General features: G+C 35.1%; 1 long non-coding RNA gene across 4 annotated transcripts in view; it reads left to right on the top strand.

Moving 5' to 3' along the window:
* Positions 1–24303, top strand: part of LOC137209048 (uncharacterized) — an 86556-nt gene extending 62253 nt beyond the window's left edge. For all 4 annotated transcript variants that reach the window (XR_010935878.1, XR_010935877.1, XR_010935879.1 and 1 more), the window contains exons 7-11: positions 16077–16143; positions 18968–19090; positions 20827–20891; positions 22972–23074; positions 23953–24303. This is a non-coding gene — a long non-coding RNA (uncharacterized lncRNA). The remainder of the gene's footprint in view (positions 1–16076; positions 16144–18967; positions 19091–20826; positions 20892–22971; positions 23075–23952) is intronic.
* The last annotated feature ends 232 nt before the right edge of the window (positions 24304–24535 follow it).

Genomic DNA, 24535 nt, shown 5'->3' with positions numbered 1-24535 from the left:
TATTAAAATTTATAAATAATAATTAATATTATTAAGGTCTTTAAGTAAACATAGCTATTATTATTATCATTATTAACTTGCCAGGTTTGAATTTCAGTTCTTAGTTCCTGCTTACTTGTTATCCCAGTTAGAAATTAAAAATATCCAACCTCTCCAGAGCAAAAAAACCTCTCTTCAAAGTGAAAGCTGAGAGAAGGCGATTCTTTTGTGATCTCATCTTTGAAGTTGCATATCTACTTGTAATTCATATCTTTCCCATCTTTCCTAGTTTATTTTTCTAACATTCTTTACAGTACTTCATAAGAATCTTCCAGCGAACATGGCTACTTTGCAGAACTTCTAATTGGAGCCAGCAATACACCATGTTCCCTTTCTACTGGGCAAGGGCTATTTCCTTGCTTTAGGAGAGATTTGACACTGCCATTCCCAATTCACAAACCCACATGTCACTGTCACAGACCTGGTTTTGATCTTTGAAGCACCTCTTCCTAAACTGGTATCCTTGCTTTTAAGGAAAGGAGACCTGGTGCCCCCATCAGATACTATTAACCTGAGGAGAAACACAAATCCTGCCATGACAGACGTGGCTTGTGACATAAGCATGCTGTCGTCTCCAAGAGTGTGGTATGGAAAACAGTTGAAGGGTACAGCCCAGCCTGCTGACTGGCACTGCATATACAGGAAACCATCTGGACAAAGGGTTGAATCTGTTTCAAATTAGGAGAGTAAAAATACAGTACGATGATTGCGCTGTGATTAAATAACTGAAAACAATTTATCAGTTCAATAAGTTGTCACACCATCTGTCACATAAATGAGACAGTAAAACAGATTTGGCCTATAACACAGTCTGATGAAATGCAAACGGGATTTGATTATTCCTTTTGTAAATTCCTTGTTTTTATTACCTTTGTGGAATGAACTTCCTAGTTTTAGTAGTCATTCGTCAAGAATTCCGTTCTCTTCTTGACATCCTTTTGTGTTTTTGCTTTTTCATTTTATGGAAGCATAGCTTGGAGATTGTACCAAAAAATATGTCATGTTTTCATTCATTTTAAGAATCAATGAAACTTGAAATGCACTCTATTAATAATTGCTACCATTTATTGAGGACTTATTATGTGCCATGTTAAATTTTTTATAGGCAGTGTCATTCAATCCTCATAACAACCATATTAAATAGGTTTTATAAACCTGAAAAAATTGTGTCTTAAGAAAAATTAAATAATGTACTCAGGGTCATGCAAAATTTAAGTGAAAGATCTGGAATCTAAACTCAGGTCTGTCTAACTCCAAAGACTGTAATTTTATTACTTACTCTTTTTTTAGATCCAATTCAATTAAAAAAAAAATTCCAGAGTACCCTTGGCCAAATACTATGAGGAATTCAGGGAAAGTAGACAGCAGATTCAGGTTCGTAGGTGCAACTTATAAGGCACAGTCTAGGCCAAAAGTGTATAATTATTAAAACTGAAGTAAGTTCAGTTCCCACTCCACTGTCCCAAGCCAGTAAAATATAACTATCTAACCTCTGTGGAGAAATCTGAAATTGTGCTCCTGAGTGGACAAAAGGAGCTATAGATATAAATAGCCAGTGCCTTAATGAGATCATTAAAAACAGATTTTCAGTTCCCCTCAGATAACTTTTACTCTGATACTTCAAAGCCTGAATATAAGTAGAACGTAAGTGATTCTTCAATCATTTTGAGACATATATACATATGCAGCCATTGTGCCAGTTAGCAATTTGTTGCTTCGTAGGTCCAAATCCACCCTTCTTTGCCCTGTGACATGTTTCTCCTTTGCCAGATGGTACAATGCTTTGTCAGAAGATGCTGGGGTGGAGGTGGGAGGAGACACTACAAGGGGAAGAGGGTTTCTCTTCTTTGTTTAGTGCTGTATCTCTTACTCCAGCAGCTCAGCTGCCAATAGATGGCTTCCTTGCCAGCAGGCAGCATCCTTGCTAGTGGACAGGGGGCTCCCATGCCATTGCAGGAGGGGGCTCAGTAGCATACACCCTTCCAAAGAGTTTTGCCAGTACAACCATGAGCACCTTCTCAATGAGCCTCATCAGTATCCCAGTTGTCAGCTTCTCCACAAGTCTCTCTGGTACCCACAGTGTGTGGTTTCCTTCAGTACAGCTCCTGCCTGCATCGCTTAACGAACTTCACTGTCCAGTGGGCATAGCCACACTCTCTTCAGAGAAGCCTGGACCCAGCCTTGGGGTGGAGGACAGCTCCTCCAAGTTAGTTCCTTCCTCGGGTTCTCTCGCTCAACCCTAGAGTCAGAAGCTGTTCTTTACATCTGTTATCCTTGCACTTCCATCACCCTTAGAGACTGTATACAAACTGCTCCAAAAATCCTTTTAGGTTCCTAATGTTAAACTGCCTCTGTTTTCTGAATTTCCATTATTTATTTAAACCTCTCATATGCTTCTTGGCACTTTCTCCCTTACGTTTTAGCTGTAATAAATGTGGATTGTTTCACACCACTCAGGGTATGAATAAGACCATACTGTTTATTTCTCAAATTAAATTAGAATTATGTTCTAGAAATACAAAACCAGTCTAGGTTAACACGAAGTCCAGAATCATATTCTTAACGCTACCTATTTGCCAACCTAGATCATCCAAAATGAGTACAGAAAATAGGTCCATAGTCTTCCCTTTGCAAGAGGGGAAGAGCTAGTGCTTACCCTGTACATAGAGTAAGTAAGCAAAGGCTTAGATCACCAGCAAAATAAAGGCATCAACAAGATAAGTTCACTTTTTATTTGTTCATCTGAAAATACAGAAAAAAGGCATTTTAATGTTGGCAAACATGAAAGTTTTACAGTTATGGTTAATATTAAGCTGACTTTGATGTACATATGGGGTAAGTGGGTGAGAGTTTATTAAATTTTCTGGGCTCTGAGCCTCTGGAGGTCCTGCCTGGAAGAATAATGGCATCCCTCAGTTTGTCCTGCTGTCACTTGCTAGTATACAAGGCCACTGCTGAGCTTCTGGGAGCTTCCTTCCTCTGCCTATTGTTGTTGTTTCATGCCAGGTCCCAGGCTAGGCTAGCCTGGTCTTTTGAATGAGGGTGGCTCTGAGTGTTATTTCATTCCCTGATTACCAGCTTGTATATGAATCATCCTTGCTCAGGTTCCCAAGATCGGAGCTCTAATGCCTAGTCCATATGGGTACCCACAGAGCCACCCTTGTCTGAGGCCATTCTGCATCGGAACTTTTGGATCCAAGTGGGCTCAAACACCAACCTACATAAAATCTTCAAACTTTACATGTTTCACATCCTGAGAGATCTAACACAAAGTGTTCCTTCCAAACTCTGGTGATTCATCTGCAAAGCTTGCTGGTCATTAGAAAGAACTGAAAGGGAGGCATAGCCACACTTCTTAGAGAATGAGTCACTCTCCCATTCCTTCCAACCAAGTCATTTTACCCAAGGATGAATGCAGAATTTGCAACAGTAGCAACACACACACACACAGTTCTTGAATGTTCATTTCAATATTTTGTTATGACATTGTCCTACTTTTTTCACTAGAATCAAAACCCTGAATGTGAGCTTAATGCCTAATTTACTTCTGTCCTTCCTGCAGCACAAAGTGCAATATTTTTGTGTATGATAAGTGAACAAATATTTGTTGAATGAAGGAGTAAATGAGCTGCATTATTTTTAATTCCAAGAAATTAGGTTGACTAGCATAAATCATGTAATTAACATTTTTACTTTAAAATAATATACCAGAAAGATGGAGTCAAGATGGTGGACTAGGAGGATGTGGAATTCGCAACTCCGCACAACTAGGGCATCTACTAAGCACCGGTGGGGGATCATGGACACCTAAGGGGACAGGAGGAACCCTCAGCAACTGGTTATTTCAATTATATTTTTATATTTTCTAATATATTTTTTATCTTTCTAATTTTATTTTGTTTTTTATTCTTTATTTTCTGTACTGCTCCTTTTTTCTTTTCTTTTTTTTTTTTTTTTTTTTTTTTGCCTCACCACGTGGCTTGCAGGATCTTGGTTCCCAGGCCATAGGTCGGGTTGGAGCTCCTGTGGTGAGAGCTCCAAGTCCAAACTGCTGGACTAACAGAGAACCTCAGACCCCAGGGTATATTAATCGGAGTGAGGCCTCCCAGAAGTCCTCATCTTGGCACCAAGACCAGGCTCTATTCAACTGCCTGCAAACTCCAGTGCTGGATGTCTCAAGCCAAGCAACAAGTAAGACAGGAATACAGCCCCACCCATCAAAAGAAAAAAAAAAAAAAAAGGAAACAACAAAAAAATATGTTACAGACAAAGGAGCAAGGTAAAAACCTACAAGACCAAATAAATGAAGATGAAATAGGCAACCTACCTGAAAAAGAATTCAGAGTAAGGATAGTAAAGATGATCCAAAATCTCAGAAACAGAATGGAGAAAATACAAGAAACATTTAACAAGGATCTGGAAGAACTAAAGAGCAAACAAACAGTGATGAACAACACAATAAATGAAATTAAAAATATTCTAGAAGGAATCAATAGCAGAATAACTGAGGCAGAAGAACGGATAAGTGACATGGAAGATAAAATAGTGGAAATAACTACCACAGAACAGAATAAAGAAAAAAGAATGAAAAGAATTGAGGACAGTATCAGAGACCTCTTGGACAACATTAAACTCACCACAGTGCAATTATAGGGGTCCCAGAAGAAGAAGAGAAAAAAAGGGTCTGAGAAAATATTTGAAGAGATTATAGTTGAAAACTTCCCTAACATGGAAAAGGAAATAGTCAATTAAGTCCAGGAAGCACAGAGAGTTCCATACAGGATAAACCCAAAGACAAACATGCCAAGACACGTATTAATCAAACTATCAAAACTTGTACAGATGAACCGGTTTGCAGGGCAGAAATAGACACAGATGTAAAGAACAAACGTATGGACACCAAGGGGGCAAAGTGGCAGGGGGCGGCGGTAGTGGTGGGATGAATTGGGAGATTGGGATTGACATATATACGCTCATACGTATAAAATAGATAAGTAGTAAGAACTTGTTGTATAAAAAAAATAAATAAAATTCAAAAACAAAACCCAAAAAAGTTTACCTAGAAATATAAAAAACTATCAAAAATTAAATGCAAACAAAAATTATTAAAAGCAGCAAGGGAAAAGCAACAAATAACATACAAGGGAATCCCCATAACGTTAACAGCTCATCTTTCAGCAGAAACTTTGCAAGCCAGAAGAGAGTGACAGGACATATTTAAAATGATGAAAGGGAAAAACCTTACAACCAAGACTACTCTACCCAGCAAGGATCTCATTCAGATTCAATGGAGAAATTAAAAGCTTTACAGACAAGCAAAAGCTATGAGAATTCACACCACTAAACCAGCTTTACAACAAATGCTAAAGGAACTTCTCTAGGCAGGAAACACAAAAGAAGGAAAAGACGTACAATAACAAACCCAAAGCAATTAAGAAAATGGTAATAGGAACATACACACCGATAACTACCTTAAATGTAAATGGATTAAATGCTCCAACCAAAAGACAGAGACTGGCTGAATGGAAACAAAAACAGGACACTTATATATGCTGTCTACAAGAAACCCACGTCAGACCTAGAGACACATACAGACTGAAAGTGAGAGGACAGAAAAAGATATTCCATGCAAATGGAAATCACAGGAAAGCTAGAGTAGCAATATACATATCAGATAAAATAGACTTTAAAATAAAAACAGTTACAAGATATAAGGAAGGACACTACATAATGATCAAGGGATCAATCCAAGAAGAAAACATAACAATTATAAATATTTATGCACCGAACATAGGAGCACCTCAGTACATAAGGCAAATGCTAACAGCCATAAAAGGAGAAACTGACAATAACACAATAACAGTTGGGCACTTTAAACCCCACTTACACCAATAGACAGATCATCCAGACAGAAAATAAGTAAGGAAACACAAGCTTTAAATGACACAATAGACCAGATAGACTTAATTGATATTTTTAGGACATTCCACCCAAAAGAGGAAGAATACACTTTCTTCTCAAGTGCATGGAACGTTGTCCAGAATAGATCACATCTTGGGTCACAAATCAAGCCTTGGAAAATTTAAGAAAATTGAAATTGTATCAAGCATCTTTTCCAACCACAATGTTATGAGATTAGAAATCAAATACAGGAAAAAAACAGTAAAAAACACAAATACATGGAGGCTAAACAGTGCACTGCTAAATAACCAAGAGATCACTGACGAAATCAAAGAGGAAATAAAAAAAATACCTAGAAACAAATGACAATGAAAACAGGACAATCAAAAACCTATGGGATGCAGCAAAAGCAGTTCTAAGAGGGAAGTTCATAGAGCAATTCAAGCTCACCTCAAGAAACAAGAAAAAAATCTCAAATAAACAATCTAACCTTACACCTAAAGCAACTAGAGAAAGAAGAACAAAGAAAACCTAAAGTTAGTAGAAGGAAAGAAATCATAAAGATCATATTAGAAATAAATGAAAAAGAAATGAAGGAAACAATAGCAAATATCAATAAAACTAAAAGCTTGTTCTTTGAGAGAACAAAATTGATAAACCTTTAGCCAGACTCATGAAGAAAAAATGGGAGAGGACTCAAATCAATAAAATTAGAAATGAAAAAGGAGAGATTACAACTGACACCACAGAAATACAAAAGATCATAATAGATTACTACAAGCAACTATATGCCAATAAAATGGACAACCTGGAAGAAATGGACAAATTCTTGGATAAGTACAACCTTCCAAGATTGAACCCAGAAGATTAAGAAAATATAAACAGAGCATTCACAGGTAATGTAATTGAAACTGCAATTAAAAATCCTCCAACAAACAAAAGTCCAGGACCAGATGGCTTCACAGGCAAATCCTACCAAACATTTAGAGAAGAGCTAACACCTATCCTTCTCAAACTCTTCCAAAAAATTGCAGAGGAAGGAACACTCCCAACTCATTCTACAAGGCCACCATCACCCTGATACCAAAACCAGACAAAGACATCACAAAAAAAGAAAATTATAGACCCATATCACTGATGAATATAAATGCAAAAATCCTCAACAAAATACAAGCAAACAGAATTCAACAGCACATTGAAAGGACCATACACCATGATCAAGTGGGATTTATCCCAGGGATGCAGGGATTCTTCAATATACGCAAATCATTCAATGTGATACACCATAATAACAAATTGAAGGAAAAAAACTATATGATCATCTCAATAGATGCAGAAAAAGATTTTCACAAAATTCAACACCATTTATGATCAAAACTCTCCAGAAAGTGGGAATAGAGGGAACTTACCTCAGCATAATAAAATCCATATACGACAAACACACAGCAAACATCACTCTCAGTGGTGACAAACTGAAAGCATTTCCTCTAAGATCAGGAACAAGACAAGGATGTCCACTCTCACCACTATTATTCAACATAATATTGGAAGTCCTAGCCACAGCAATCAGAGAAGAAAAAGAAATAAAAGGAATACAAATTGGAAAAGAAGAAGTAAAACTGTCACTGTTTGAAGATGACATGATACTATACATAGAATATCCTAAAGATGCCACCGGAAAACTACTAGAACTAATCAGTGAATTTGGTAAGGTTGCAGGATACAAAATAAATGCACAGAAATCTCTGGCATTCCTATACACTAACAACGAAAGATCAGAATGAGAAATTAAAGAAACAATCCCATTTACCATCACTACAAAAAGATTAAAATACCTAGGAATAAACCTACCTAAGGAGGTAAAAGACCTGTACTCAGAAAACTATAAAACACTGATGAAAGAAATAAAATATAACATAAACAGATGGAGAGATGTACCATGTTCTTGGATTGGAAGAATCAATATTGTGTAAGTGACTATACTACCTAAAGCAATCTACAGGTTCAATTCAATCCCTATCAAGTTACCAATGGCATTTTTCACAGAACTAGAACAAGAAATTTTACAATTTGTATGGAAACACAAAAGACCATGAATAGCCAAAGCAGTCTTGAGGAAGAAAAACGGAGCTGGAGGAATCAGACTCCCTGACTTCAGACTATACTACAAAGCTACAGTAATCAAGACAATATGGTACTGGCACAAAAACAGAAATATAGATCAATGGAACAGGATAGAAAGCCCAGAGATAAACCCACGCACCTATGGTCAACTAATCTATGACAAAGGAGGCAAGGATATACAATGGATAAAAGACAGTCTCTTCCATAAGTGGTGCTGGGAAAACTGGACAGCTACATGTAAAAGAATGAAATTAGAACACTCTCTAACACCATACACAAAAATAGTCTCAAAATGGTTACAGACCTAAATATAAGACAGGACACTATAAAACTCTCAGAGGAAAATATAGGAAGAACACCCTTTGACATAAATCACAGCAAGATCTTTTTTGATCTACCTCCTAGAGTAATGGAAATAAAAACAAAAATAAACAAATGGGACCTAATGAAACTTAAAAGCTTTTGCAAAGCAAAGGAAACTACAAACAAGACGAAAAGACAACCCTCAGAATGGGAGAAAATATTTGCAAGTGAATCAATGGACAAACAATTAATCTCCAAAATATATAAACAGCTCAAGTAGCTCAATATTAAAAAAACAAGCAACCCAATCAAAAAATAGGCAGAAGACCTAAATAGACATTTCTCCAAAGAAGACATACAGATGGCTAACAAATACATGAAAAGATGCTCAACATCACTAATCATTAGAGAAATGCAAATCAAAACCACAATGAGGTATCACCTCACATGGTCAGAATGGCCATCATCAAAAATCTACAAACAATAAATGCTGGAGAGGGTGTGGAGAAAAGGGAACCCTCTTGCACTATTGGTGGGAATGTAAATTGATTCAGCCACCATGGAGAACAGTATGGAGGTTCCTTAAAAAACTAAAAATAGAACTACCATATGACCCAGCAATCCCAATACTGGGCACATACCCTGAGAAAACCATAATTCAAAAAGAGTCATGTATCACTATGTTCATTGCAGCACTATTTACAATAGCTAGGAAATGGAAGCAACCTAAATGTCCATCAACAGATAAGTTGATAAAGAAGAAGTGGCACATATATACAATGGAATATTCCCTTAAAAAGGAACAAAATTGAATTATTTGTAGTGAGGTGGATGGACCTAGAATCTGTCATACGGAGTGAAGTAAGTCAGAAAGAGAAAAACAAATACTGTATGCTAACGCATATATATGGAATTTTAAAAAGCAGTACTGATGAACCTAGTGGCAAGGCATGAATAAAGACGTAGAGAACAGCCTTGAGGGCACGGTGCGGGGTAGGGGAAGCTGGGATGAAGTGAGAGAGTAGCACTGACATATATACACTACTAAATGTAAAATGGATGGCTAGTGGGGAAGCTGCTGCATAGCACAGGGAGATCAGCTCAGTGCTTTGTAACGACCTATAGGGATGGGATAGGGAGGGTAGGAGGGAGGCTCAAGAGGGAGGGGATATGGGGATATATGTATATATATAGATGATTCACTTTGTTGTACAGTAGTAGCTAACACAACATTGTAAATCATTTATACTCCAATAAAGATGTGAAAAATAAAATATCATTGAGAGTTATAGAAGAGGGATTTGAAAACCGCTTACTTAATTAGAGACTAGTTATAATAAATCAACCAAAGAACATTTATTGGGCACCTACTATGTGCTTGGAATATGTTAGGTTCTAGGATCACAAAAATAAGTAAGTTGCTAGATATCAAGGAGTTTATAGTCTAAGAAGGAAAACTAGCACATACACAAATATTCATTTTTCAATGTAATGAGGTCAATAAAGTGAGTATAAAGTACTGGTGTTGCAGAGAACACACAGTTATGTAACACCCCGTAATTCCCTCAATATAACACTCAGTACCCTCTGTGTAATCACCAACTGAAAAATTGTCTTCTCTAAATGATTGCAAGCTCTGTGAGGTCAGTGGATTTGTTTTTTATATTCACTGCAGCCTCCAAGTAACTTGCAGAGAACCTGGCACATAATAGACACTAAATAATCTTTTGAATGAATGATGATGATGATACTACTACTACTACTACCCCTACTCCTACTACTCTTAATACTACTGTTAGCTGGGGGAGAAGATCAAGGAAGTATAGAATTTTACTTTAGGAGGTCAGACTCTAGTGTCAGATGAACTTGATTTTTGAATCCTAGCTCCACTACTTTCTAGCTGGGTAGAAAAGCTCTGGTTTTTACATTTGTGAAATGTCCCTCACATTTCTTGACTATAAGGCAAAGTGGCTCCCTGAACTGTCCCTTGAATATACTAATAAATTTCACAATTTGAAATTCCAAGTCTGTTATGTACCTATTAAAAACTTTTTCATAAGAACTTAATGGTGAAAAATCAAGTACATCCTCTTAAGCTAAGATTTAGTTAAATTGACTGAGACACTGGTTTTGAAGACAAAAATCATTCTCATTTCATATTGGAAGCCTTAAAAATACAAATATCCTTTGTCCCAATAACTTTTGTTTTGGGGATTTGTCCAAAGATAATGGATAAGATAGGAAGGTTTCTGGGGGCCAAGATATATGGAATATTCTAGAAACAGTAAACGGGATAATATGGCTGGCTCAGAGATTTAATGTAATAAAAATAATATCTTTGTTAATTGTAAATAGAAATATTCAACTAACACTATTACAAAATTCTAGAAATAAACTGTTATTTTATTTTCATGAAAGAATCTAGATAAAATTTTCTGAGTATCCAAACTTAAACTTGGAGACAAAATTCACTTTAAACCTATAGTAAATATTACCTTACTATGGACGAATTAGGGTATAGTAGTTTTTACTCAGATTATATTAAAATATCTAGGATAAGGATTATTTGGGGCAATATAATCATCAAATTAACATTTTATTTTTTTTTTGCTTCATCCATTGCTACTGAAAAGCTCTCAGTCATGGCTGAAGATTAAGTTCAAATGAATCTTGCTCTGATGTTTAAAAATCTCTCAGCATTATTAATTTCAATTATTTGAGTTAAATCAATTTTCTGAAATTACAAAAGTAGCACATGCTCCTTTGGGACAATTTAGTAAGAAAGAAATGGTGATAAACCAGCTGGACCTTCCATTTGTGCCTTCAGTGAATGGTGTTGACTGCTTATCCAGTCTCCATTTTCTCTTAGGCCTTTCTGATGAAAAATCAATTTTATTTAGTTATATATTGTTCCATCATACAGCCCACCTGCCCAATTGCATAACTGGCCTAAGGTAGGGTTTCCAAATTTTGGGTCCCAGGACCCCCTTGACAACTCTTAGAACTATTGAGGTTTCCAAAAAGTTTTTGTTTACTTGGATTGTATCCATCAATATTTACTATATTAGTAATTAAAGCAGAAATTTTAAAAATATTTATTGATCATTTAAAAATAGCAATAATAAACCTATGATATTTTAACAAAAATAACTTATTTTATGAAAAATGGGTCTTAGAGACCCCAAGAGGTCCCCCACCCACAATTTGAAAACTACTGGTCTAAGGTAATTTATCTCTCCATCCAATGACTGAGAAGTTCAAAAACACAATCAGCATTTGGCATCCCCACAGTCACAGGATTTGTGTCACACAGATGGCAACATTACCCAATTCAAGGCCAGGAAATCTTGAGAACTTTATTTAAGGCTTCTAGGAGATTGGTATTCTCTTTCATGGTAAAGCCAGCAGAAGATGCCATCTCTCTCTTCTGAGTGTTGTGACATGTGAAGTATGCCCATAGATCCCAGTTGGCCTGGGACCACTCTGGTTTATGTCTGTTGTCCTGGAGTGAGTATTAATAGCATTTCCTTTCACTCTCCAAAATTTCCCAGTTTTGGTGATAAATCAGACAGTCACCCCAGGCATGTGGATATGAAACAAAGAACTGCAACAGCTATTTTGCCAGTACGAAGACGCAGAAAGGGGACAAAGGTAGTGTTCAAAGGACTTATATATACTACCAAATGTAGAATAGATAGCTAGTGAGAAGCAGCCGTACAGCACAGGGAGATCAACTCGGTGCTTTGTGACCACCTAGAGGGTGGGATAGCGAGGGTGGGAGGGAGACGCAAGAGGGAGGAGATGTGGGGATATAGGTATATATATAGCTGATTCAGTTTGTTATAAAGCAGAAACTAACACACCATTGTAAAGCAATTATACTCCAATAAAGATGTTAAAAAAAAAAAAAAAAAGGCTTCGAAGAGAAAGCAGCCAAGGAAATCACAGAACAGAGCCAGAAAGCCACTGACCCTGAAATCACCTGAGGGCTAGATTTCTATTCCAATCTCTTTCCTCACTCGCAAGATCATTTTGAATTGGCATCACTAGGACCTGAAGCTGAAGGTAACCTAACTGAGTGCTCCCCCACCTCAAGTGACAGGTGACAGCGTCTTGGTGTGGGCTCTTCCACCTTTCCCCTTGGTCACATAAATGTATCCTCACACATATTTCACAGGATAGCCTTTGGTTGAGGTTTGTTTTCATAAGAATGAAATTACTATGCATATTTTTATAACAATACATTATAAACACCTCTGGGTCTATAGATATAGATCTGACATATTTTTAATAGTTTCATAGTATTTCATCATATAAATATAACACCATTTCCCCCCCATTCTTGGACATATATGTTGTTTCCAAGTTTTGCCACTCATTAATAATGTTCAAATGATTTTAATACACAAATTCCTTGCATTGTTGCTTATGATAGGATAGATTCCTAAATCTGGGATTTCTTGATCAAAGGGTATGTGAGTATTATAATTCTTAAAAGTAATTAGAAAATACTTTAGATAGAAGAGTAAGGGAACAAGTAAAGATCATAAGACATACTAGAAGAAGCAATTATCTGAATTCAATGTACTTCTTCTAATGGTAAAGTTGGGGAAGGAGAGAGGTTTGGAATCTCTTTAATTGACATATTTTATCATCACCTGACTACCCAATTTACCCAAATGTTTCAGGAAGAGAATGTGGATGGAGAATAAAATGGGATACAGCCCTCTCATCTGGGGAATGTTTTTTCTCCCCCTTGTCATGCTGAGGAAATAAGTAGCTATATATAATATGAACTGCTCAATTAAATAGATACATATCATATTTATTTAAAATAACAATGGATAATTTTATCATCAACTAGAAAAGTGATTTTACAAATCAAGATAGCATGTAGAAGATTAAACTACTGAAAACTATTTATATTAACTTATGATACACATGAGAAGATTGAGTTTAATAGTGCCTCTTTCAAGGCACAAAACTAATCATTTCTTTTAAGGCTCTGGTGTTGAAACATAACCACTTTTAAATGAGTAAAAGGAGGTCATGACCTGAATATTTAGATTGTTTTTCAACTATTATTCATGTAAAATATATTGTGTTCTGGATTTTATAGTAATGCCCACTTTATAAAAGAAATGGCTTTAAGTCTCTCTCTAGCTCTCTTTTGCCCCTTCAATATGGAATAAAGTTTGGAAAGCCAGGTTGGAAGAAAGGTTATGCTTACAATAAATAATTCACCAATTTCTTTGAATAGTTTTCTTTTTTTTTTTTTTTTTTTTTTTTTTTGTGGTACACGGGCCTCTCACTGTGTGGCCTCTCCTGTTGCAGAACACAGGCTCCAGACGCACAGGCTCAGCGGCCATGGCTCACGGGCCCAGCCGCTCTGCGGCATGTGGGATCTTCCCGGACTGGGGCACAAACCCGCGTCCCCTGCATGGGCAGGCAGACTCTCAACCACTGCGCCACCAGGGAAGCCCACTTATCTTCTAATTAAAGGGTATAAATGGCTCATCCAATCAGCAATTCATTCATTGCTTATAGTTTTCAAAGACTACACAGAATTTCATATCTACAGATTTTGGAGGTATTGTATAAAATTACTGCAATTATTAAAACTGGCTCAAGACATTGGAAAGGAGAAATTAATGATGAGATTATTTGTGCATATTAAATAATAAATGTTGCTTTGTACATATAATTAATGTATCTATGTGAAAATAAAATACATAAACTTAATACAATATCAAAAATGTAAATAGTGGCAGGGTCCTCTCCTGTCCTCCCTTCTTTCCCAGGACTACTACTTTTACTAGATATTCTTCCAGAAACAGACAAGAATATGTATTTGTGTATATTATTGCTGTGTACATAAATCGTAGCCTATTAAGTATACTATGAAAAGCATCATGCTTTTTCTTACTTCACATTGCAGTCAGCTCTCCGGATCCCAGGGTTTCCCATACGCCATCTTATATAAGGGACTTGAGCATTGCAGATTTGGTATCTGTAAAGGGGTGGGGGGGCGTCCTAGAACCAATTCCCTGAGGATAGGAGGGGTGACTGTATACCACGTAGTTCCAATTCAGTACACATATAGCATAGAGTTCTTTTTAACCAACTACATATGGTCTATTTAATCATTCTCCTATTGTTAGACATCTACATTGTTTTTCTATGGTTGTTATAAATAATACTGCAATGAATATCTTTGCACATGTCCTATATATATTTGGGAAAATTCCTAGAAGTCAAAAGGTATATGCATTTTACATTTTGACAATATTGCAAAATTGCCTTCTACAGCAATCCAACCAGTTCCACTAATTGTGTGTGAGTTATCTGCATGCCTCTGCTCTCACCCACAAAATGTTTTAAACTTTTTGATATTTGCAAATATGATGAATAAAAAATGGTATATAACTTTCACTTTGTCTGAATATAAATGAGTTTGAGAATCATTTCAAATGTTTGAGAACTTTTATTTTTCCTGCTGTTTACATCTTTTGCTCATTTTTTTTCTATTGAGGCTTTGGTCATTTTTTATTAATTTGTTGTTGTTGTTTATAGTATTAAAGAAATTAGCCCTCTGTATGTAACATTTATGGTAAATATGTTCTCTTAGTCTTTTCTTTATCTTTAAAAATTCTTATTATACATACTTTTACATTTGAAGATAGGTAATTTTTACTATTGTAATAGATAAACATTCATCTACTTTCTTCTATGGTCTGGATTTGGTGTCAATCTTAGAACGACTGATTCCTAGATTTTTTTTAAACCCATATTTTCTTCTAGTTGCTAGTTTTATTTTCTTGTTTAAATCTTTAATCCACCTGAGATGTATTTTGGAATAACGAGTGAAATACCATTTAACTGTTTTCCTCAATCCATTCATTGACTAACTATCTTTACTCCACAAAGAGTCAATGCCATTTTGTTTCATATAATTTATTTTATCTAAAAATTTCTATTAAGATACCTTTAAATAAATACAACATATAATGTTTTAGTTATTAGCTGGCCTAGTTTCCCCTATATTTCTTCATTTTTCAGAATTTTTCTGGCTCTGTTTGAGTCCAGGATTGTTCTTCAGAGGAGCAAACTTAGTTTGTTCTGCAAAAGGATATCAGTGGGAGGGGTAGTGGGATTTAGGAAGTATTTGTTTCCTAAAGTAATATAATTCTATTTAAATTTATTTTTTAAACTTCAAACAAAAAAAGGTTTTTTTCTTATTAAGAAGAGAAGATAAATCACTAAGGGTGCAGACGTGACATTAAATTAATTCCCTCTTCCCCAACACCCCCCCCCCCAAAAAAAAATAACCCACCTCTAACAACAACTTCATTCCAGTGGGTTTTCACTCAGAAGAACATTTTTGCGTTTAGGTATTCACTTGTTATTTGGGAAGTAGAGCATATTATCTGAGTTCCCACAACAAAAGAAAATTGTGAGTATGTTTTTTTTCCTCTTTTGCCATGTTTTCTGATCTAGTTTCCACTAATTAAGCAGCAATTTAGTCCCTTACACTTTGAAGTTTCACTCATTACCTGGCTTCTGTAAGTCAACAAAAGGCAACATCTAAAGCCCTCAGGATTGGGCCATCACTTTAGGGAATGCTAATTGAATGTAATTACTTTATTTTGTGCCAGGGTTCATACTTGTAACATTGCCTTGTAATAATTTAAATTGTCTGCATACTGCAGGGGGACTGTGTGACGCCAGAGTGGAGACGGCCAGGCAGCCACTTGGGCCTTGGAAGCAAAGTCCAAAGTAAGGAGACATTGTCATTTGGCTACCTACTCATTAGCTGCCCTCCGTGGCTGTCTGTTGTTTTGAGTGGACAGGATGTGTAGTGACTGAATCTTGCCCCTAAAAATAGCTGTGAAAACATGCATTTGGGATGTACAGTAATTGGTTGCTTAGTTGATTGCAGATATTTTTAAAGACCTTGGGAAAAGGCAAGGTATTTTTAAACCATGACCTTACAATACCACTTTACTTCTCTCTCTCTCTCTCTCTCTCTCTCTCTCAATCTGTCCCTCCCTCCCTCCAAAGAGAAAGGAAGATGGAGAGAATTGTAAGGGAGCAAAGATCAAAAGGATAATAAGTATAGTATCCTTCATTATCTCATTTGAGAAATTTGAAGAACGGTGTGTCCTTGAAGAATCAAACCAAATCCTCTTGCCATTTCTCTGGTCTGATATTTGGCAACCACCTTGCTTCCAACAGGAAGTATCACCCAAACTTCATTTTTTTTTACTGTATGTTGGAGGAAAGTTTATTGTAGAAGGGGAAAATTACAAGCCTGAAGCCCTTAACAAGCTCTGGAAAAGCTCTCTGACCCACACACTAGGTGCAGTCCAGGCTGAAGTTTTGCCTCTACTTCGGTGATTAATCATTGGTGAATCTGGTCTCACTAGCTCTAATAATAGGGCTTGCTTTTGACTTTTTGTGAACCGGGGAAATAAGAACATCTTCCCTGGGTGTCAGAATCCTCCTCTTTTGTTAATGGTGCCAGGAGGTCTACATCACTGGCAGTTAAATCTAACGTGAACCTTTTATTTTCAAATTATATTCCAGTTTAAAAAGAAAAAAATAACGCTATAGTTTTGAAAAAAAGGGTAAAGTGTATGGTAACAGGAAAAAAAAATCACTGAAAAATATAAAATGAGATAAAATTGAATAAAGTTAAGTGTAAATCTTTGATTTATCTGAATCCCCTGTAATTATTTCTTCAAGATGATTAGAAGAATAAAATGACCACCAAAGTAATAGATATCAATTCTTTCCTAATATGTGCATATTTAGTTTGTGTTTTTTAGATATAATTCACATACCATAACATTCACCTTTTCAAAGTGTACAAGTCAGTGATTTTTCATATATATATATATACAAAGTTGTATGGCTATTACCACTATCTAATATCTAATTCCATAACATTTTCATCACCCAACAAAAAACTCCATATCCATTAGTTGTCACTCCCCATTTATCCCTTCCCCTACCAGCTTCTGGTGACCTCTTTTCTACTTTCTGTCTCAATGAATTTGCCTAATCTGGACATTTCATATAAATGGAATCATACAATATGGGGTCTTTTGTGATTGGCTTCTCTCACTTAGCATGTTTTCATGGCTCATCCATGTTGTAGCATATGTCAGTACCTCATTTTTTTTATGGCTAAAAAATATTCCAGTGTATGGTTAGATTTCATTGTGTGTATCGACTCATCCCTTGATGGACATTTGGGTTGATGATACTTTTTAGCTATTTTGAATAATGCTTTTATAAGCATTCATATATGAATTTTTGTGTAAACATATGTTGTCAATTCTCAGAGGTGTATACCTAAAAGTGGAATTGATGGGTCATATGGTAACTCTCTGTTTTACTTTTTGAGGAACTGCTAGACTGTTTTCCAAAGTGGCTGTACCATTTTACATTTTAACCAGTAATCTATGAAGATTCCAATGTTTCCACATCCTCACGAAAACTTTGCTTACTTGTCTATTGTTTTGATTACAGTCATCCTAGTGGATATGAAATGGTATCTTAAGGTTTTGATCTGCATTTCTCTAATGACTAATGACATTAAGCATCTTTTTATGTGCTAGTTGACCATTTGTATATCTCCTTTGAAAAAATGTCTATTCAAAATTTTTGCCCAGTTTTAATTGGGTTATTTTTTTTACTGTTGAGTTGTTAAAAGTTCTTTATATATTCTAGATACTAAACCATTATCAGATATATGATTTGCAAATATTTTCTCCCATTCTGTGGGTTGTCTTTTCACTTTCTTGAGAGTGTTATCCAGTTTATTTTTTTTCCTTTAGTTGCTTGTGTTTTTGCTATCTCAGCCAAGAAACCATTGCCTAATCCTGTATTCTAAAGATTATTCCTATGTTTTCTTCTAAGAGTTTTATAGTTTTAGTTTTTACATTTAGGTCTTTATTCCATTTTGAGTTAATTTTTTAATATGGTATGAGCTAAGAATCCCACTTAATTCTTTTGTGTGAGGATATCCAGTTATTCTAGCACCATTTGTTGAAAAGACTATTCTTTCCCCTCTGAATGGTCGTGACACACTTGAAAATTAATTGACCATGTTTGGGTTTATTTCTCTCAACTCTATTTCATTGATTTATTTGTCTGTCCTTTTGCAAGTTCCACACAATCTTGATTACTTTAGTGTTGTAAGTTTTGAAATTCAGAGGTGTAAATCTTTCAAATTTGCTCTTCTTTCAAGATCGTCTTGGGTGTGTGTTAGTTTTAACATAATTATAATAAAAATCACAACAGAAATGTTTGATCTGAGAAAACTGGAAACATAATTTGCTTTTAGAAAGTATTTTTTAAAGATCTTTTCATAAATAAATAGTTCCACATAACCTGAATGTCTGTCTATACACTACTCTCCAGTAATAAGGAATGTTTTTAATAAGTGGCCTAATTCATCTGAAATCCAATTAACATTTGGTGAATTAATGTTTTAGAATGCTAAACTATTGTGGGAATAGAGAATGCAATAGAATATTCAGACTTATATACTGCATGGAGAATTTGTGTTAGAATACCTCTGTTTTTCTTTCAGCTCTGCTGTTTACTGCTCATGACCTCGAGTGAGTCACTTTACCTTTGCAATCTTGCTGCTCCTTTATGTAGTTTGATTATAAGTCCATGTTCCTGGCAGCTGGAAGGAAGGAAAGGGGAAGTGGTAAGCATATGCCTTCCAACTAAAGGCTCAATCTGAATATTACACACATCATTCACATTCATATACGGTTACCTGATCATCTCTAGCTGTTAGAGAGGCTAGGAAATAGTCTTAATTCTGGGCAACTGTATTCTTGGGTAAATTCGGAAGAATTACCTGCTAGAGATGAGATGGCACTGTGACTCCTCTATCAAACTTGGTAATTAAGGCCCATTAACCCTTTATTTGCATGACCAGATTATATCTTTCAATCAGAAATATTTTTGCATGTTTTTAATAATACATTTCTTGTGATAATAAAAACCTTCTCAGAATGCACAGACAAGTTTCTCAGACTCTCCAAGAACGTTTTTGCTCCGTATTTTTAGATCTGAATTTTATCCAAATACTACAAGTCCTTGATAACACTGCAGAAAAGTTTATAATGAAAAACAGTAGCCACTTCTACAGTTCATAGCCCACAATTTGTTTCTGTTTTTAGTTCCTGTGGTTGTTACTTCCATAGCTATATATATTTGAACTTCTATTTCCTATTTGATCTAATTTATACCATACTTATTAATTCTCCGATGTGAAGGGTGAAGATTTTATTCACCTACTCTATCCCATTCCCCCATCTACTCACTCATGTCAGTGTTTAATATTTTACTGTTAGTTCTTTTATTGGTTACCTTTATAATCTTTAATGTACTTACATCTCTGATTCTTATTCCATTAATTTTTCAGAGTATCCTTCTATTTCTACTTTGTAAAATGAACATATTATCACCCCCACCATTTTCTCTCCTTTTCTCTCTTTATTTCCCATTTTTCTGTCAACTACATTTTTACTTATACGTTATCAAATTGTGGATAGTTTCATTCTGCCTGACAATTACAAATTACAGTCTTGCTACACGTCTTTCCTATAAGTTGGCTCCAAAAGTTGGAGATCAATGGTAGGATTTACATTATTGTGACTATGTAAATAATATAAATTGGGTCAAGTAAAGTACTAGAATTACATTTTCATATTTACAGGCCCATTGCCACAACTGTTGAGCAAATTAAAGCAGATTGTTCCCAACATCAGTGTCAAATGAACTTTACTTTCTTATGACTCATCAATTATTTAAACTCATGCTTTATTTGAGTTTACTTCTCAGCTGAAACAACAATTTCTTGTTCTTAAAATTTCTAATGTTCTTTATTTAATTTCTTGCAGTGTTTTCTTTTATGAGCTATATTTTCCTTCCAATTCTCTGTCCTATCATTTACTCTATTAGTCCTTTCACATAACTTTTTTTCCCTAAAAATTTTCCCTCTGAAACTTTCCCTCTCTTGACTCTACTCAACTGGTTGCCCTCACCCTGCTGCTCAGTTGCTATACTGGATCTTACCATCTTGCTTTCCTGGGTTGAAATGTTATTCTTTTGCATCAAATGAATTCCACTTTTTGCTCTCACTTTGCTGAGACATTTCATATAACTTCCTAAGAAAATGTCCAGGAAATGTAAAATTGTTGAGTCCTTCCTTGTATGTAAAAAATGTCTTTATTCTGAGCTCACAATTGAAAGCTAGCTTGGCTGGGTAAAGAATCTAGGTTGAAATGATTTTATCTCAGAATTTAAGATGCCTTGCTCCATTATCTTCTAACATACCATATTAATCGAAGAATGCTTGTTTGATTCTTACTCATTTGCACAGAACTTGATGTCTGCTTTCTGAACTCTTTTATGATCCTATTTTTATTTTAGGCATTCCTGACTTTATTCTTTGAGCTATTCTCTGAGATCCCAAAGAAGTTTCACTGTCACTTCAGGTAGGCCTGTGTGCCTTGGGGTGACTATCTTATGTGTATCAAATCATCACTTTTGAAGAACCAGAACAGAAAAATCACAACTGATATAATCAAAATACACTAACTATAGTTTTATTTTCTTGATGATAAATTTTCCTTCCAAATGGATTAAAGATTTAAATTCTAAAATAACAATAAAATGGGCTGGAATGAAATACAGGGAGATACATAACTGATTCTGGTAATGAAAGACTTCCTAAGTAAAAAGTAAAGGGAGATACAATAGAGAAAAAGTTCATAACTTTGATTACATAAATTTGGGAAGTTTCTATGATGAAAAGATATAATTAAAATATTATAAGGCAATGAAAAACTGGGAAAATTATTTGCAAAATAGTCTTATACGACTAAAATGATTAAAAATGATGCTGTACCTACATATTTATTGACAAAGGAAGACACCCAAAATATCAATGAAAAATGCATGCTTCAAAACAGAATATTTAGTATAATTCCAATATTTTATTGACTTTCGTAATTAAAAATCATTCCTGGTTTGATCCAGAGGCTCAAATAGTACCGTATATTATTACAGAGTACAGAAAAATATATACAGTAACATTGAGTGGTGTTCCCTGCAGTGTGATTTTGATTTTCTTCTTTATAATTTTCTGTTTTTTCTTAAATTTCTAAAATGAGCAAGTATTACTTTTTAAGCAAGAAAAAAAAGAGTTAACTCATTATATTTCTTCTATTTAAAGAGTTTTTGGTGTCTCTTGACAATCAGAGATCATCAGAATATAGATTTCCAACGGACATGGTGAGGGATTACCTCCCATTTACCATAATAGCTTCAACTTTCCTTACCTCACTTTTCATACAGGCCTTCATATTAGACCCAACCACAGTTAATCTATTTTTTCCCACATGTTATTTTCTTTCTGTGACCTCATGTTTTCTAATTATTTGAAGACAAGCACTCATTCTTTATTTGGAGAAAATGTTTTGTTATCCCTATCATTGGGGTGATAATTTTATAAGATATTAAATGGGTTTTTCCTTGTGAATTTGCCTATAAATACTTCACACTAAATACATAAATACTTCACACTAAATTTAGATATAAGGAATAACCCAGTTAATCAGACCAGAAGAAGTGAGTGAAGCTGCTCTTCCAGTAGACAGAGAGTAAGTTGAGTACTTATCTAGATAATTTGATTACTGTAAACAGTCAACTTTGCCTGAATTATCTGGATAATTGCCTCACCTCTCCATTTTACATAGCCTAAGGTTCTAGGTTTATTTTTGCATCCTATGAGCCACTTTCTGCAGTGATCAGCAATCAGAGAAAATCAGATTATCACTCTGTTTAACCTTCCTGTGCCTTGGGTAATTAAGTCAACAAATTAGCTGAAGGCTCCAATGCGGAAGGGGATTGGTAGACTGTGGTCAAGACACATATTTATGAATTTTCCCTTAAGCTGCTTTTCTTGAGGAAGCTTTGATAAGAAACATATGATGTCAATTATCATTAACTCTCTGTGGTTTCCGTGTTTAGGAGCTTGACCTAGACTTTAGAAGGCCGAGGACCCCCTTCGATGTGTGCCCAAGCAGTATATTGCCAGGCCCTTCACATTTTCCATCCTGTTATCTCACACTGAGAAAGGGGACTTAAATCACTCTTCACACACTCACTGCAGACAAGGGCTATACTACTTATGTGGGCTGCTTTTAGTTTTTCTTTACTGCCCTCTGGCAATATGCTTTTCTAATCAACTAAGGATCTTTCTTTAAGCTTATTTTAAAACATAAAATTATCAATATTTAAATGAAATCTCAAGGTCAAAGGGAAAATATATAAATATGAAAAGAATTCCTATCATACATAAATAAGAATTTAACAAAAAATACCATTGGTATTGTCTGAAAATCTAACCCTGTAAAAAGGGTTTTTGGTTTTGCCTTTAGATTTAGTTTCTCTGTGTGAAAAAGGCTTAAAGGATATCAGAATGTTTGTTTAGTTGCTGATGAGTCATAATACCATCTTTGAATACAAATATTGAAAAGCTACTTCAAATATTAACTTTTGGTTCATGACCAGGAATGGGGCTGACAGTAAGGACTTGTACATGCAAGCTGACCGGCTCCATCTGCTGTGGCTGAGTGCACAATTAAAAAGGGCGTTTCTGTCTCACTCATACCATGTAAGTACATATACCATTCAAGTTTTAATCAAACAAGATGTCTGTCTGACGGAACTCTTCATCTATATAACAGATAGCTTTAAGGAAAGAGATGAGCTCCCAGAAGAGTCATTTCAAAAGTCATTTTCATTGTCACCAGAGGTGAATTATTTGCTTATCTATGTATATATTATACTGCTACAGAAGAAAAATATTTTAAATATTATTGCTGTATTGTATCACCTCAAAATCTAATTGAAAAGTAACATCCCTAAGAATATGGAGTTGGAAAATGAATAATTGTACTTTGTAACTCATTGTTTTTATAAAACAATGAGTTACAAAGTACAATAAAAAACTCTTTATAAAAAACTCTTTATTGTTTTTATGGGAGAGCAATTATCGAGTGTCTTCTAATATTGAAGTAATGTAACTCCCAGGGTCACAGAAACATCTAGGTAAATAGTGTGTATTTATGACAGTGGGGTTTTGAGATTGTGGCAACACACTATATTATAATTTTATTTTGAAGCATTATTACCCATGCTCACTTTTAGTACAACAGCCAGAGTTTGATAACCATGAATTAATTAGAAATTCAGCCTGTTGTTTTTTATTATATGAAGAAACTATTACTGAATGTAAAAACGGTTGGGAATAGTGGCATTATCAGTATTGTTAGTTGATGTGTGCCTGTTACTAAACCTATGTGAAAATTTAAACTAAAATTAATTTTTAAAGCTGAGTTACACAAGCAAGGGACAACCCCATCTTTTCCAAGGACAGGAAATAAGTCTCACTTTTAACTGGACACAGCTTCATCCTCTTGTTCTCCAAAAAGATACAAAACTTGAATAACACTTTATTATGCTAGATAATTTATCAATCTCATTCTACAGCAGCTGAAGAGAGAGTACTTGCAGTTTTCCCTGCGTACATGAAAGAGACACCAGATTAATTCACGTGTTCCCCAAGATGTCTAGAAATTACAAGAGTAAGTTTATGCAATTTCAAAAGAAGAGCATTTCATCTCCTTGTGTGGAGAACACCTCTTACTGAGTTGATCCAAAATGACTTGCTCAATTTGCCTCCCAAGATATAATTTGGAAAAAAATAAATATTTTATGTTAAATAATGAAAGTAATACATGCTCATTATTAAAACTTGAAAAATGCATAAAAAGATAAAAAATAATAGTTGGTCAACAAGTAGAGATATTTTTACACATTTTCCAGTGTTTTCTGTGAACATGCATTTTTCATAATTGAGAATGAAATGCATATTGTAATATTGTTTCAAGCTTGTTCCCTACTTAGTATGATAGCTTACATATATCATTCAGAATTTATTATGTTTCAAGGGTCAGTAAACCCCTCTTAAACTGGTTGAAGCAAATCCAGAAAATTGTTGGCTACAGAACTGAAAAGTCCAGAGGAAGAAGTGGGTTCTAGCACAAACCAGAGATTCATCTGGACTCTGGTT

The sequence above is a fragment of the Pseudorca crassidens genome, chromosome 16 (assembly GCF_039906515.1).
Source record: "Pseudorca crassidens isolate mPseCra1 chromosome 16, mPseCra1.hap1, whole genome shotgun sequence".
Lineage (NCBI taxonomy): Eukaryota > Metazoa > Chordata > Mammalia > Artiodactyla > Delphinidae > Pseudorca > Pseudorca crassidens.
Note: the sequence above shows the minus strand (reverse complement) of the source record. Positions and strands in the feature narration are given on the sequence as shown.